Source organism: Parus major, chromosome 1 (genome assembly GCF_001522545.3).
Source record: "Parus major isolate Abel chromosome 1, Parus_major1.1, whole genome shotgun sequence".
NCBI lineage: Eukaryota > Metazoa > Chordata > Aves > Passeriformes > Paridae > Parus > Parus major.
The window spans coordinates 49,159,587-49,175,847 of NC_031768.1; the positions used below are offsets into that span (position 1 = coordinate 49,159,587).

The window sequence follows — 16,261 nt, forward strand, 5'->3', positions numbered from 1 at the left end:
GCTGGCATGCCTCTGTTCTGTAGCCCTTTGATCTGGCTAATTCATGCCAGGCAAAATAAAACACAAACTCACTAAAATGCTGTAAGCCCATGTGCTTTGATTATGTTTTCAAATACGATCTGTGTTGGAGAGGCATCACAACTCAAATAGCTCTTTATTAAGATCAGTGTAAGATTTATCAGTAGTATTTACAAAGATTTCCATTGCCAACCACATTAATGTCTAAAGACAGAGCATTAGTTTCCCAGCTGCTGCAAATGGGAGTAATTTCTCAGTGGTTTAGTAGAGATGTATTGATTTACACTGATTGTGGATCTGGCTCAACACATCTACCTGTTACTGTGCTAACAATATTTCATGAATAAAAATGTTGGCTGGCAGCAGATGATGAAACCCTCAGGATTTATATTGGACTCTTCTTCAAAATGGATTGCAGAACCTAAATATGTTGTGATTCACATCCTAATCCTCAGCATTCTCGGTACCATTACAAGGCTCAAAATGTATAACATTTTGTGAGGCAAATGCTTTACACAGGAAAAGTCTACCTTTTCTTTATCATTTTCTCTTAAAATATTAAAATTTTCCATCTCTGCAGCACAAAGACAAAACATCAAGGATGTTAAGCAGCCTTTGTTGAGCCAGTGGTTAAGCTCTGTTTAAATTTGCCTGTATTGGAAATAATGTCTGGGAACAAAACCCTTCATGTTTGCTTTAGTAACACTCTTGTGCAAGCAGCGTGCTTTGGACACCTGTCAGAAAGCGAAACCCTATAGCAGCAACTTTAACACTGAATGTGGCTGCTCTTTCAGGAGCTGTTGGGAAGAATTATGGGCTCTGAGGGTTTAATCCTGCAATGTTCTGAGTATCTCTTCACGTGGCTGAGTGCCATCCCTTCACTTAGCATACAGTGAGAACAGAGGGTGCTGGTACTTCCAAGAGATGTAAATACCTTGGAGGATTTGACTCTAATCCTCAGTCAAGACAAATCACCAATGGAATTTAATGTGAGTTTGGCCTAAGCAAAGTCATGGGGTGGGGTAGAGATGTATTAATCTATCTGTGACTTAATAAATAGAAGGCATCAAGCCAGACGTTTTCCTGGTTTGTTCTTCTTTGTGCTTCTTAGGAGTAGAGAAGTAGATTTTGAAATCAAGGACATATTTAAAGCTTTCCTAAGTTGTCCACCTCACAGTATTGTGCAAAGTCATATCCAAAAAAACCCAAGACCCTGTGCCATTTACTCTGCTGAGAGCACTGGACAACTTGTACCAGGGTTGTCAATGAGAATGTTTTGGTGCAGAATGATGTCTGAGTAACAAGAGTATATCACAAATATGTTGTGAGAATGAAAGAAAGAGGTGGTGTATTTTTGAAAATTTGGAAGCAGATTAAAATGTTTGTCTACCTGACTTGAAGAAAAGACTGGGGTACAGTCAAGTCACAAGCAGCATACTCTGGTAGTTACACTGCATTTCAAGGTTGAAGAGTAGATTACATGACTTTTATTTACTTTGAAATACATATAGAATAAAAGCTGAGAATGTTATTTTCTACTTTTTTTTCACTTTGCTTTATGGACTGGCACTGCATTGCAGACTGAAAGATCTGGTGTTTGCTTTGTGGCATGTCTGGGAGAAAAAGAGAAAGCAGGGACAGAGTAGTAGTATAATCCAGAGGTGACATTCAGAGAGTTGGAAGATGTTTCCCAGCCCTTTCTCTCCAGTAACTGCAGAAGTTACCTACTATCAGCAGCCCAGGATAGATCCTAACAACCATGAGCAGCAGTATCCAGCCTCAAAAGAATCCCTTCCTGGAGGTGAGTGAATCACAGACTGCAGGTTCACATAATTTTCCCTTGCAGATGAGATTCACCTCCTTAACATCCTAGAAGGTGATGATGCATGAAATAGGTGTCTAAGTCATGACATCAGAGTTGATGCAGAAGTATTTAGTTGTCCAAGTGTAGACATCAGATTTCATTTGGGATTCCATTGGGTATCCTACAGGTATCCCAGGGTTGTCAAGATACTTGCATGCGGCTAGCAGGTTTGATACATTTCTAACAACTGAGCAGTCTTTCTGAAGTGGCATCTGAGAACCTGGGAGGGTGCTCTGAGGTGCTTAAAGTAACTTTTGATGCTCAATTTTTTTACCTGTATCCCAGCTATCAAGCCTGGCTTCCAGCTGCTGCTTCAGAAAGCCAGAAAGTCTTCCCTGTCATATCCACTAGCCTTGTGAGTAAGTCTTGAGCACCAGTGTTGCACCAGATGGCTACACTGGGCTAGCTGAGACAAACTACAGATATCTGCTTACTCTAATGGTAACTTTAATTCATGTGTAGACTCCTACACTGAGATGCCTTAAATGCATGTCTGCAATGTGCAGCTGACTCCTGCTCTGTGCCCATGCATGGATGTATTTAGGAAGTCTTAAGTTATGCAAGACTCTGCACAAAATTAGAAGGTAGGACATAGTACCCATAGAAGAACAATATCCTTTTGCAATGACATTTTGGGACCAGAAGAACACTAAGGCATCAGCTGCTATATTTGGTTGAATTCAGCTCTGAATGCACTCTCCACAAGTAAATAAGAGATAAGTTACTGGTATAATGAACAACTTCAGCTGGCATTTTGCTTTTTGTAGCTCATCTGGGAAAGGCATTGCAACTGTTAATGTCCCTGAATCACTTCAGAAAGATAAAAAGACAGGATAAACAGAAGTTCTGGATTTCCCCGAAGAAGTCAGCCGAAGAAAAGAGAGAGCCTGCAGGCACAGATTTGTTTATGTCTGAAGTGCATCAGATGTTGTAGATATCTATTGTCATTATAGCTGCCCATTTGTCCCATTAATTCATACCAAGTCTTTTCTTATATTGGGAAAAAAGTAGGTTTGTTAGGGGAGGAGTTAAAACACTTCTATACAGCTTTTTCTCATATGTAGAGAATCAGACCAATAATAAAGATCAGGTTATTCAGACTTGTACCAGTATCTGATTGAAGCCATTTTGTTCTGTGGTAAAAATAATGAAAGTGTCAGAGAATCAGGATTCTGCATAAAGGAAGGTGACCCTATGTTATGATACTTTGGTTCATGAAAGAGAGAGAGTAGGGACAAGTCTACACATTTGTATTAAGTGAGAAATATGGGGTTACTTTTTTGTTTTCTGTCCTGGATTTGACATTAAAGTCAGAAAAACATAAAATCACCAGGTTTTGAGTAATCAACATGTTGACTTGTCAGGAATGTTCATCATACAGAAACTGGCTGTCTTAAAGAAGCTGTAAAGCAGAGTGCTGATTGGGAGGCATGGTAGTCCTGGACAGATAAATCTCACCTGCATGGGTCTGTGCATGTTTATTGAGTCTTGCTTTGTATGTGGAGCACTAAATCAGTCTATGTAGGCACAGGAGCCTGGGCACGTCTGGATTAGTGGCCACCACATATCAATGGCATTGCACATGTACCGTAAACATGACATTTGTGACACCTCCTGCAGTGCTCCTATTGCATATATGCAATTTATCAGCACTTGTTTAGGTGCTACTTGTGCTACTTCTTTCCCATTAGTACAGGGATCCTGGGGAAGCAGCTGGCAGCTGAAAAAATTATGGCAAAAGAAGAGTTCCACATATTTTTCTTCTCCCTTTTCGTAAAGAAGTCGGTCATGAATGAGAAATGAATGACTCTTGCGATATGACCTCGACAATATTACCTACTTATGAACAAAGAGTATTTTACCTGCTTACCTATTACATGCATCTTAGAATAACTGTAACATATAACAAAGCAAGTGAAAGATAGCTACATTCCTTGTATCATGAGATCTTCCTCAAAATTAGGTTTGCTGGACATAGATTAATTCATAGCAAGTCATAAACACTTATAGATAACTCTCTTTAAAAGATACAAAGCCTTTTATCTCCAAATAGGAACATATTTCAATGTAAGAAAATCCACTTTGATTTACTATAACTAATTGCCAGTTCAGCTTCCTTGTGGTAGAATTCAACATGATCTCTAGCATAGTCCACTGTAATATCCCTGCCATTTTTTTATTTAGGATTGACAAAAATTTTGGTCTTGCATTAATTTGTAATGGTTTCTACTCTTCCATGTGCATGTAAAACCTTGTATTTTCTTATTGTTTTTAAACGCTACACAATAATATTTGAATGCTGTGCATGTTTTTTGCCTTGGTTATTGTACCAAAATCTATCTCTCTCAGCAGTGTTTTGCATCTATTACAGTTACACCTGACTGCAGTATTCCAGATCCATCAGATTGCTAGAAGCCTGAAGCAGGATGGCCCTGGATGCACTGAGTAGGCAGCAACAGGAAATGACAACCAGGATGGTTTTCCCTTTCCCTAAATGTTTCTAGTTCTTTTTGTAACACCTATGTACAGCATGGTAAATTTGAACAGGACATGATGTATATAGGGGAAAACAGCTCTAATAAAAGTGCTGCTCTTGCAGCTCAAAATCAAATCTAGGGTTACAGCCTATGTAACCTGAGAAATAAAGTTGGATCCAAACATTAAGCCTCAAGTGAAAGAGCCCTGCTAAAAGAAGGGTGGTGTTAAATCTAAACATTACCTAGTGCAGGCTAACCATCCAGATTCCTTCTGTATTTCAAAAATGTGAAGGGATGTGGTAAGAAAAGCCAAAACCTATCTGACTTGAGTCTGCTGAGTGACCTCAATGTCACAAAAAGTCAGAAGGAGGAGGTGTAGGGAAAATGTGGGACTGTTGCTGAATGGGACAGGAAATCTGGTGTCAAAGGACACTGAAAAAGCCAAAACTTCATTCACCTCAGTTTTTACTGTGGACACTGACCTTCAGGAGTCCCAATGAGACGAGACAAAGTCTAGAACAAGGAAGCCTTTCCCTCATTGTCTCCATTGATCAAGGAAGGGAACACAGAAATTAGGCACACACAAATGATTTCATGGGAGGCGTGCACTGACCAATGTCATAATGAGGCCAGCCTCTACGATACTGGAAAAGTCATGGTGAACACAGGCTTCTGGAGAACTGGAAGAAAGCAATCACTTCTATTTGTTGTGTGAGAGGGCAGAAAGAAGAATCTGGAGAACTACAGGCTGTCCAGCTGCCTCTGGATTCCTGGGCAAGTGTTGAAACAACAATTCCAGGAAATTATTTCCAGGTACGTGAAGGACAGGAAAGTGATTGGGAGTACTCAGCATGAATTTATGAAGGGGAAATCATGTTTGACCAATCCGGCTGCCTCCTGTGATGAGATGACTGGCTTGGAGGACAGGGGATGAGCAGTAAGTATTGATTGTCTTGTGCTTAGCAAGGCTTTCAAGACCATCATCTTACAGACAAAACTGATGAAGCACATGCTGGGTAAGGGGATATTGAGATGTTGAGTGAAAACTGCAGCAGCTGCACTGCTGGGCACAAAGGGTTGTGATCAGCAGCACAAATTCCAGCTGGAGGTTGGTCAATAGGAGAATAGTCCCAGTCAATACAAATAAACATCTTTCTTAATGACCTAGGTGAAAGGATAGAGTGAACCCTCAGGAATCAAAAGTACTAGCTAATATGCCACGTGGTTGTGCTGCCATTGAGGAACTTTGACAGGCTGGAGAAAGGGGCTGACAAAAATCTCCTGCAGTCCAAGAAAGGAAACAGTAAAGTCCTACATCTGGGTAGGAATAACCCCATGAACTTGTACATGCTGGGGGATTAACCACATGGGAAAGGGCTTTGCAGTAAGAGATCCAGGATTCTGGTGCTAAGCTGGACACAAACCAGAAATGGGCCCCTCCTGGCAGAGAGAAAACACTAACTTGTCTGTTTGCCTGAATCAAGCCTTAGATTTCCACTGTTTACTGTAGAGCTTAGATTCCTGCATCACATGAAGGGAGGGATACAGTCACCTAAACACTGATGGATGCCTGGAATGGCTACCTAGAACAGAGTTGAAAGACAAAGGGTCGGTAATTTTTGAAAGGCCTTCAGACCGTGGGCTGTGCAGGAGTCTCTCAGAGCCTACACCCAAGATGGACGACCATCACAAGTTTTTCGGACAGATGTAAGTTTGGTCTATAAGAGATGAAGTTTGGCATATCAGAGGTTAATTGTCCAATTATGGCTTCAGGTAGTGGAGTCCTATTCCCCATTTTTCCCCCACTACTTCACTGTAGTTTACAATTTTCTGGGCCTTTGAAGATAAGGTGGCCTTGGGTTTTAGGCCTAGAGAGAAATTGTTTTGTCTGAATAAAATGGGAGAACAGTAGCTGACAGGCTATGGAGTTTTAGGGTTATACACTAAAGCAGCACTAATCTGGAAAATATAAAAGCTAAAACTTAAGGCATCAACACAATGATCTAGCACCATTTGAAATACCACAAGATCTGGCCTGGTCAGCTGTTGTTCCAAGAGGGTGCACATTTCCCACGGGTGCTGTGTCTCATGTGCCATGCCCATGCAGTTGTACTGATTATTCTAAGTAATCTCAAATAGCAGTCGCTACTCAGCTCTGGAGCTGAATCCAACTATTCAAGTCCCATAAATGGTTACAGTCCATTAAACCTAGGACAGATAAATCCAGATCTAAATTAATATATTCACTGCTTATTTCATAGAAACAGAAAAATAACTAGAGGCTTCTATTGACTAAGTTTTTTCTGCCTAAAAGCCAGTTGCTTACAACTTCCTTGTGAGATGGAGAGGTAGGCACTGAATTCCTCTCTCTGGTGACTCTTTGGCAAGAGAATGGCCTGAAGTTTTAAGGAGGTTTAAGATAGCTGTTAGAAAAAGGCTGTTGGCACTGATAGAGGCTCCACAGGGAAGTGGTCACAGCACCAAGCCTGAAAAAGTTCAAGAAGTATTTGGACAATACTGTCAGGCACATGGTGTGACACTTGGGGATGTCCTGTGCAGGGCTAAGAGCTGGACTTGATGATGCTTATGGATCCTTTCCAGCTCAGACCAATCTGTGATTCTGATTCTGTAATTCTCTTCAGTGAGTGCATACAGTGAATGTAGGTATCACTTTTAGGCAGAGGTTTAAATTAAATGACTGCCTGAAAATTCACTGCATTCTCCTTTCAGTTATGCACTTACAGGCATGTAGAAGCAATTGAGATGCTCTAGGGTATGCCATCTGGCATCCAGGTCTCATTCCAGAACAGCACTTCTGTATTTCTCTATCCGATGTTGTAGCTGCCAGCCCCATCTGAATGCCCCAGGTATCTTTGAGCATTTCAAATGGCACTAAGTGGCATTTAGGAAACAGAAATTAGTCCCTACTGTTCTTTTGGTGCTTAATCACAGAGAGATTTAAAAACTACCAGTTTGATCAGAGTCCCACAAATAAAATAAAAGGCAGTTTAATGTATATAAGTGAATGCAACAAAATATTACCTTGTAGACATACAGCAATTGAAGCCATAATGTGGTTGTTGAAACTGTCTGAAGTGATGCTTTAGACAGATCTAGTTCCCTTGTCACTAGATATTTGGCATGCACATATGAGAATGCCATAGATGCATACATATTTCTAAGTATAGATAATGTTGGCATAAACCTCTCCCTTTTTTACCGTTCAAAAAACAACAGTGAATTCTCATTTCAACATGAAGACTGAGAAAGCAGGCAGGCAAACGACTCTCACTGTTGTAATGAGCTGTAATTGTCTGCACAGTTACAAGAATTTCCCAGTATGGCATACTGAAAACATTCCTTCAAGGGGTCTATCTCTGAACAGAAATATGCTGAGAAATTAAATGCCAAAGGTAAAACAGCTCTTAGTCCTACCTGGCTATTACAAGAACCTCTAAGTATTGCAAAATTGTATGTAACTTGCTGCAAATGAGGCACTATCTTAATGTAGCAAAGGTAGAATGGTGGAAAAGGTGGGAAAAGGATATAATTGTAGCTCCAAAGAATTTCTTTGTGCTTTTGTTAGCCCTTTTAGAAAGCCACTATTGAAACGGGAATAAAGAGTAGTAAGAGTTCAAATGTTAGATGCCATAAAGCAGTGCCATTTTGAAATGAATTTGTAGAACATTTAGGTATTCCAAAAGCTGCAGCTTTTAGTGAAGCTATCAATGAGTGTTTGTGACTTATGAATGAAAGACATTCTAATTTTATAAATTTCAAAAGTTCCCTGATAGTTACAGACTTCACACAAATATGGGAACAGTAATTTAGAGTAATTGGACTGGTTGCAAAGCATCCAAAATGTAACTAAAATTTTAAAAAAAGCATAACCCAAACAGATGAGCAACTATATAAACCAATATCCCTGCCCCCCCCAGTTCAGAACTCTCCAGTAGGTTGCTGAAGAGAAGTTCTAAACAAATTCATACAAACTAATCTATCTGTTGCATCCCAATGTCTTTTGCTGAGCGTAGGTGCATTAGGGCAGCATAGCCTGTGTAATGGACTACTGCTGAGCAACTGGAGTAATCCCATATAATTCAATATGGAAGAGACAAAAATATGTATAACCCTCAGGGAAAGCTCTTCTTTAATTTCTGGATTAGGGGCAAAAGGCTTTTGCAATCCTCAGTGACCAGAAAAGTTTGGAATCTCAATCAACTTGCTTCTGCTCACTGTCTCTCACTGTGACATTTTTTGTGCTCCCTTTGAATGATCCCTATTTCAGTGCTGTGTGTCGCAGCAGCTTCCAGCTGCTGGCTCTTTCCCAGCTGACTAGCACTCAGGAAACAACCTGTTCACTTTCTTACAGTTTTGGGACATTTCTGAGGAGTAAGACACAGACATCGTCCCTGGTTTGATTAGCCATCTCGAGGGAAGAAAGTCAGCCTCATTATCAAAGGTAATTCCAAGAAGAAAACCTACATATTTCCAGTGTTTAGTGGCTCCCAGAATCCTTGTGGAAACTCTGCAGGATAGAAATTAAGTGCCTTCCTCCACTGAATACATCTGAAACTGTTTAATGGAGATTTAAAGCAGAATGTTTTAGAATTCCCTCCATCAGTTTGAAGAGAAACCAATCCAATTAATTCTCAGCTGTTCTTCTACTAGTGAAAATACAGGGAATAATCTTAGTTCCACTTAATTTATAATTTAAATGATTATTTGACTGTTTAAATAAAGCTTTATTTTATTTTTGAAAAGGCTTTATTGTTAATTGACATTTCAGAACCTGCTGCAAATCTGCTGCTGCAAATCCTGGGGAAAATGCTATAAAATAAATGGTTTATTAAAATTTAAATAAATCTTTTTTCATAGGAAATTCAACCAGACCATATCTGTCAGGGGAAAAATTCAAACCTGAGTAGTTTCAGGGATGAAAGAGGGATGAAGGTCTTTAGCCCAGCCACAAGGGCTCACAGGTCCAGAAAGACCATTTACAAGATCCAGGAACCTGCAGAGTTCTGTTCAGATGTTCAGGCACATGGAAAGCTTGTGAGGTTTATGGTCAGACTGCAGTCTCAAACACAGGCGTACTGAGTGTAGATCACAGCTTAGGTCAGCAAGTGACAGCAAACTTTGTAGTTTGCTTCTGTTTTGGTCTAAAGAGCTCATCCCAAACTCCTGTCTGCCCGGGCCTTACCTCTTGTTGTTTCTATTACAGACATACAACAACACATAAACACATTGAGGATGCCAGAGGGGAATATTAATTTTGAAGCATTAGCAGTGAGCTTTGCTGACTGCATTTTTTTTCGGGCTTTTCTCGCCTGTTAGGCTCAAGCAAGATTAGAAATGCACAGACTAGGAAGAGGGGGCAGAAAGGAAAGTAGGGGAGTCTGTAGCAGCTAGGGTAATGATTTCAGGGATGCTTCAAGAAAGAAGAGGTTTAAAGGAGAGACAGAGAAATTATCCTAGGAAAGGGAAGAAAAGGAAAGTAGGCTAGGAGAAAAGAAAGTGAAAAGGGTGCTGCTACAGCAAATGCAAGTGAGAAATTATATTGATGTGTCTATGACTTTACCATTAGCCTGCTTCCCTACTCAAAATCCACTTGTGGCTTTCACAACAACTGCTATATACTCATACAATCTAAGAAAAAGCTGTGCTCCCTGTTTTGTTCGCACAGAAGGTAAAACACACCAAGATGTTCACACTGATGCTGCTGATCATGCTTGCAATATTGTCATATCCCACACACTCCTGTAGAGAAAGCTGCAGAATAACAGTCTTACACCTCTAAGGCACATGGATTTCCTCCTTATGTGTCATAAAATGGAAAAGGAAAATTCCTGCCAGGTCAAGAAAGCTGTACATCACCAAATCCTGTGAGAGTTCTTATTTCCAGGGAGCCCTGCCTCTTACAAATTTAATTTAAACCCCATGTCCCATTCTATTCTGGAAATAATTCCCCCGTTGGAAAATAAAATTGCTTCACTTCTCACCTTTTTTTCCATCCCTCTTGTTTGTTCTGTTAACCAGTCACCGATATTTGTCCTACATAATTACCAGAACAAACCTTGTCTGCTTCAAGGCTTCTCTCCCTTGAGGGCCCCTATATATATACACATATACATATCTAAATACATTCCTGTACACTTTGGGACATCAAAAGCAATGTGCCTAATGGTAGTGGAGTCTTGTGCATACCTCCCCAAGAAGTAACTGGGAATTCAGTACTGAGATTGTGGCACGTGGGCTTTGCTTCCTTTATTTTCTCTTCACAGGTGATATTTTTATTTTAGCTGCCCTTCTCTAAACCTTTTCAGCACCTAAATGTAACGTGAATCTCGGGGCAAGGGAACTGCTGGTGCTGATTAAGTGACTGATGGGTCTGAGGAGTACAAAAACCACAGAGAAAAATTACTGGCAGCCTTTATCACCCCATGATTCTTGATGAAGATGATGCTCAGAAACGTGTGCTTTCCTAGATGCCAAACTATAGTCTGTGCTTCTCTAGAGTAAAGCGTGGCTCTGCTGTCTCATGCAGGATGTAAAGTCTTTCTGAGCCTGTTGAAAGCAGTCCACTTGGTATTTTCTTAACAAGCTCAAGATACAGAAATTTTAGGATCATGTGGCTAAATGGTTCCTGGGTATTATCACCCTGCAATAAATAATTTTTGTTTTCTATGTGTAGGCATGATCTGAGAACAAAAACATCTGTTCTAAGAAATGGAGATTGTTTTGTTTTATTAAGCTGTAGTAATTATCCAGTATAACTCCACTGGTTCAAAGCTCATGATGTAACCTCTAAGAGATAATAAAGGTAAGGTGGTGTTAATTTTCTTGTAATTAATTATATCTTAGGTTTAAAAACCTTGAAAAAACCAGGGTGTGCTTCTTGCCCATCCCTTTCAGACTGCCTCAGTTTTACACACTTCAGCACATACCTCGTGCTTAGCACATGAAAAATAAAAAGTAGACTTCAGGAACATCCTTGTGACACATACATTTGAAGAGGTACAGAGTTCATTTTGTAAAGCCTGGGAAAAGGAGTAGTCAGCCCATCTCTAAGAATACATGATTACATCCAGGGATTTTGTAAAGTGCCTTCTGGTTTGGAGAGAGATCAATTATTAAGCAGCAGACCAGACATACTTTTAAAAAAGATAATTTTCAATACAATACTGAGCATCCATCTTTTTATAAATGAGTCTTTTTAGGGAATTTGAAGTGAGAGGTACAAGAACTATTTTTTATTTCTTGTAGACAGTAAATAGAGCTTTACAAAACCTCAAATGATGACTTGAATGAGACCTATATCTGCTAAATCATTTGGTGACCGAATGCAGACTACATTCCCAGATGCTTCATGGGACTAAAACTTGCTTTTTTGACTTCACATTACTTCTGTTTCATACAAATACCATGAAGTTCACAAAAGGTAGATGTCAAGTCACCAGGGCATGGTGGTAACTCTGCCTCCCTGCCAGGCATATTGTGGGTGACACTGCACAGTCACTTAGCTCTATGTGCTCGTTTGCTGCACACCTGCAGCTGGTGAGGGGACCATAGGGCAGCCTCGGCAGTGCCAGGAGAATGTGTGATATCTACTTCATTCAGCTGGTTAGGATGGGCATTTGTGCTTATTTCATTCTCTTTAAGGGTTGAAGGAAGATTGCAGCACCTTGTGCTTAAGGTTTACTGCTTAAGACAGCTTTGAGCTGTGGGCCAATGTGAGGAATATGCACTTAGATTAGTCAGAAAAGTTGACAATTAAGGGATTGGTTTATCAATATGGAATAGATGTTTTTCTTTCTTTTCTTTGCAGTAAGATGAAAGATCCCCTCCCCTAATTCAGTCCAGCCAAGACTCTGTTCCACTTAGTCCCCAGTACTTCACATCCATTGTTTGAGAAACCAAGCCACTTCCTTGGCATCCATCTGTTTAACACATCTGTCTCACTTTGTCTGGCTAAATTCCTTGAGGCACTCTTGTGGTGCTCCACAGAGAAAAGAACTTTTTCTGTTAGACAATACTCTACAAATAAGTGAAATTGAGGGGGAGAAAAGGTAAAAAATGTCCTTATGAGACATGAAATCATTGGAATTTTAATCCTCACGTAAAATAACCCTTTTTTTTTATGTTTTATTTTATACTCAGTGCTTGCACCAGTAATGAAAAATTTTGTAACCCTTCCATCTCTTTAAATCAAATTTTTCTTTTCAGGGCTATGAAAGTAAGGTAACCAAGCCTATAGAGTTATCCTGTGCTGTATATTCCTTATTTTTCCTTTTGTTTTTTAAAGTCACACAAATAATCACATTTCAACTATTTCCAAAAGGAATCTCTTTTGGACTGTTTCAGATCTGCATGTTATATCACTTTTCTTTATTTGTTTTTCAGTATTTACATCTGATTGTACCAACTTGTACTATTTCTCTGAATTATTTCTTTCACTTTTCTTTATTTTCATTTATAGCAATAATTTACCTGACATAAATGTGAAAAAACCCAAACCCAGAGCTGAGGTGGGACCACAGCTATCTGTATATTTGAAGTATATGTGATTGCAGTTGGATACATTCTGCCATGAACAAGCACAATGGGGTTAACAGAGAGCAAGAAGTTGCCCAGCTGTGGCTCAATGACTCACTCACAAGAGCTGGGATAAAAAGCTCCAGACCAGGCAAGGTGGGGAGACTGCCAGAGAGGTTAGGATTTAACCTCAAGAAGACTCTTTAGTTACAGTTCAGTAAAGTGCTTTGGGAATTTTCTGAGAAAAGCCTTAGGTGTGCTGGCTGGGAAAAGGCTGAAGAATATAATGTTTTTTAAGGCTGCTTTTGTCTGTCACTGAAGGATATTTGATGTGGGCAGCGGGCCAGGGAGCTAAAGTCTTTGAAGGCTGAATACCCTTCCTTATTTCTGGAATAGGTTCAGGGTCTCAAACCATTTGGGTACTGCCTATATTATTTTGTGGATGAGAAAAGAAAGTACCAGACAGAGTAAAAATTTTAAGTAACTAGCAAACTACATATCACAAGTAAAGGAGCAAGTAAAGGAGCTGTATTCAAGGAAAGTGAACTGATCTGAACTAAGTAGGAAGGAATAAGCCGCATCTAAGCAAACAGAATAACACTAATTATATCAAATAAGGTTCACAGAAGGTGGATATGGCAAATTGAGCTGACTTGGAAAAAAATAAGAGATTTTTATGGATGGAATGCAGAGCTTCTACATGACTTCAGCAAAGCCAGTGATGCAGAGATTGATGAGACAACTGAAAGATGGGTTAAATGTAATTCAAGGAAAAACTTGTTCTGATAGGAAATTATTGGTGTTCATCTTATTTTGTCATTCAACCTTCTTAACTTCTTACTGAAGTATGCTGGTGTTACAAGGTTAGGAGGCAACACTAACATGACAGAAGTGCAGGTTATTGTACAAGAGTTAGACTGGAGTATCTGAAATAGGATCATTTTCTGTACATTCCCAGTGCAAGGATATAGCTGAGGGAATCTGTTCTGCTGAGGGAATTGGAAGAGAAACCAGGGGGAGCTCATCACAAGGAAATGAGCATGTAGAGAATTGATTATATAATATCTGATAGTTGTCATAGGGTGCCTGACATACACTTGTGAAACATATACAGTTCTGGTGAGATCTTCCCAGTTAAAGCCTCGGAAATATTGCTGCTGTTGAAAAGATATTATTAATTGGACCTCATCTTGAATAGTGTCTATAGTTCTAATTGCCCAACTTCAAAAGAAGTTAAACCAGTAAAAGAATTACAGTACACTGCCAGTATCTAAAGGGGCCTGAAAGAAAGCTGGAGGACTCTGTAGAATGACCTGTTATGACAGGACAAAAAGTAATAGTTTTAAAGTGAAAGAGGGTAGATTTAGATTAGATATAAGGAAAAAATTTTTCACTGTGAGAGTGCAGGAGGGAGGGAGGGAGGGAAGGAGGGAGGTCATCACCAGCACAATTTTCTATTACTACCAGCCTCCAAACCTGAGTGTTCATAAGTAGTAACAGATTCTGGTTTTAGGGGAGATCTTGAAATATGCCTATGCCAGCATGTCCCAGAACTCTAATTTTAGTGATTGACATACCTATAGCATTAGCATTTTCTAACATTGTTCAGTTATCCTGAATCACACTCAATTCCAAGTTAAACACTAATAAAATAATATAAAAACCTTGTAAAATTTCAAATAACTGACAAGGTCATGAAAGTTTCTGTACATCTGCTTTACGGTAGAACTATCAAATACCTGGCTCAAATTTTTTCCTGCTTTCTACTAGTGAGAACTACCCAGCTGACACAACTTTAGAAGTTCTGGGTCAAAGTTTCAGCACACTGGATGGGTGATGAATGCAAATTCCACATTTTCTCTCTATTGCACTGTCTTTCCAGTGACATTTCTTAGGGTCTTCAGCCAAAGCAGACTTTTCCTCTGGCACTACTGAAAATGTCATGTTCATGGTCTTTACCCCTTTGGTTCTGAAAAAAACAAATGTCCTTTAGAATAGCTAAGCACAGTTTTCTACCTGCTTGGGAAACCCCAGATATGTTGGAGATTGCTAAATTAAAAAGTAAATTGTCAGCATATAGTAAGATACAAAGCTCTTTGCTACCACAGGAGATATGTTCATGCTTTGGCCCCAAAATACACAGAACCCTGTTTTTTCACATAAATAGCTTCACTGCCAATCATTTCTTGAACATGCAACTGAATGAGATTTGAATAATGCTGTTTTGATCAAGTTTGTACAGTGGTGACAACACCTTTGAGCTAATAATGTATTTGGAGGGACTCCTGCCCTTGAGAGTTTTAATGAAAAATAATTAAAGTGTTATACCTTTCTTTCATATTTTTTAGTTATTAATATCTGTTAAAGATGTATTTGAATATTATAGTCTCTGTCAGATATGAATGGATATTTGTTATTTGTTTAAGGAAAGCTTTGTAATGACTCTCAGGCTCTGTAGACACAGAAAACAATTTCAATTTCACCGTAGAAAATGTAAAGCTCCTTTGGACTGAGTACTGTATGGTTTAATGCTACTTTTCCTATCTAAAATGTAACTTACCTACTCAAAACTGTAAAGAACTGTAGGTCTATCAGGTACAAATGCTACTGAAAATATCAGCTTTCAGAAAGCAATGTTTTCAGGGTACATAAAACTAAAAAATTAAGGATGGAGTTAGTTTGATCTTATGCTATTTGCTGTCTACCTTATGCTCTGAAGAGTCCAGTTACCTAACTTACTGGAGTTACCTGGTGTATCCATCTATCCATCTGTCCATCAGCTTCTTTCAAAGCTTTGCTCCAGAGAAGCCTAGTTTCATTTGGCGTTTGTTTTACTTTCGAATTTAACTTCTTTGATGGTTGATAAAGCACCAGGAATGCACTGATTTACAGTTTGTATAAGCCTTTAGAATAAGTACAGCTACAGACTTTGTAAATCATGTGTATCATAAATACATATGAATTTCTTGTACGCTGCTTGACGAACATCTGAATCCATTATACACCTTATTGCTGAAAGAAGAGTGTGGTTTCTCCTGTTTCCCAGGCCCTCTGCCACACTTACCAATGGCCAGGACTGTACAAATTATGGCATGGCTACAGACAAAGGAGAAGATTCTGCCTCTACCACCTGGCCCCATGTATATTGTGGAAAAACAAGGATTCTAACTGCACTACAGCACAGCCCTATCCTACCAGCAAAAGGTGCTTCTGGTATTGAAAGTCGAGCAGATGAAGCAGACTCTTCCTGAGGGGCTATCCTCCTGCTCCAATTTTCTCAAGGGTTCAGAGCAAGGTACTGTAAAATCACTCTATATACATGCTATCTGGAAGTCTTAAGCATGGTATATACAAAGATAAGTGACAT

General features: G+C 39.4%; 2 long non-coding RNA genes across 6 annotated transcripts in view; both read left to right on the forward strand.

The window, feature by feature from the left end:
• Positions 1-11,176, forward strand: part of LOC117244415 — a 54,435-nt gene extending 43,259 nt beyond the window's left edge. For 2 of the 4 annotated variants that reach the window (XR_004497449.1, XR_004497452.1), the window contains exons 5-7: positions 1,599-1,819; positions 4,254-5,172; positions 8,732-9,033. This is a non-coding gene — a long non-coding RNA (uncharacterized LOC117244415). Of the gene's footprint in view, positions 1-1,598; positions 1,820-4,253; positions 5,173-8,731; positions 9,034-11,053 lie in introns of those variants that run through there. The other 2 variants (XR_004497450.1, XR_004497451.1) reach the window with 2 other exon arrangements.
• A 3,816-nt stretch (positions 11,177-14,992) lies between these two features.
• LOC117244416 overlaps positions 14,993-16,261 on the forward strand; it is a 57,278-nt gene continuing 56,009 nt past the window's right edge. Inside the window, exon 1 of one of the 2 annotated variants that reach the window (XR_004497453.1) lies at positions 14,993-16,189. This is a non-coding gene — a long non-coding RNA (uncharacterized LOC117244416). The remainder of the gene's footprint in view (positions 16,190-16,261) is intronic. The other variant, XR_004497454.1, reaches the window with a different exon arrangement.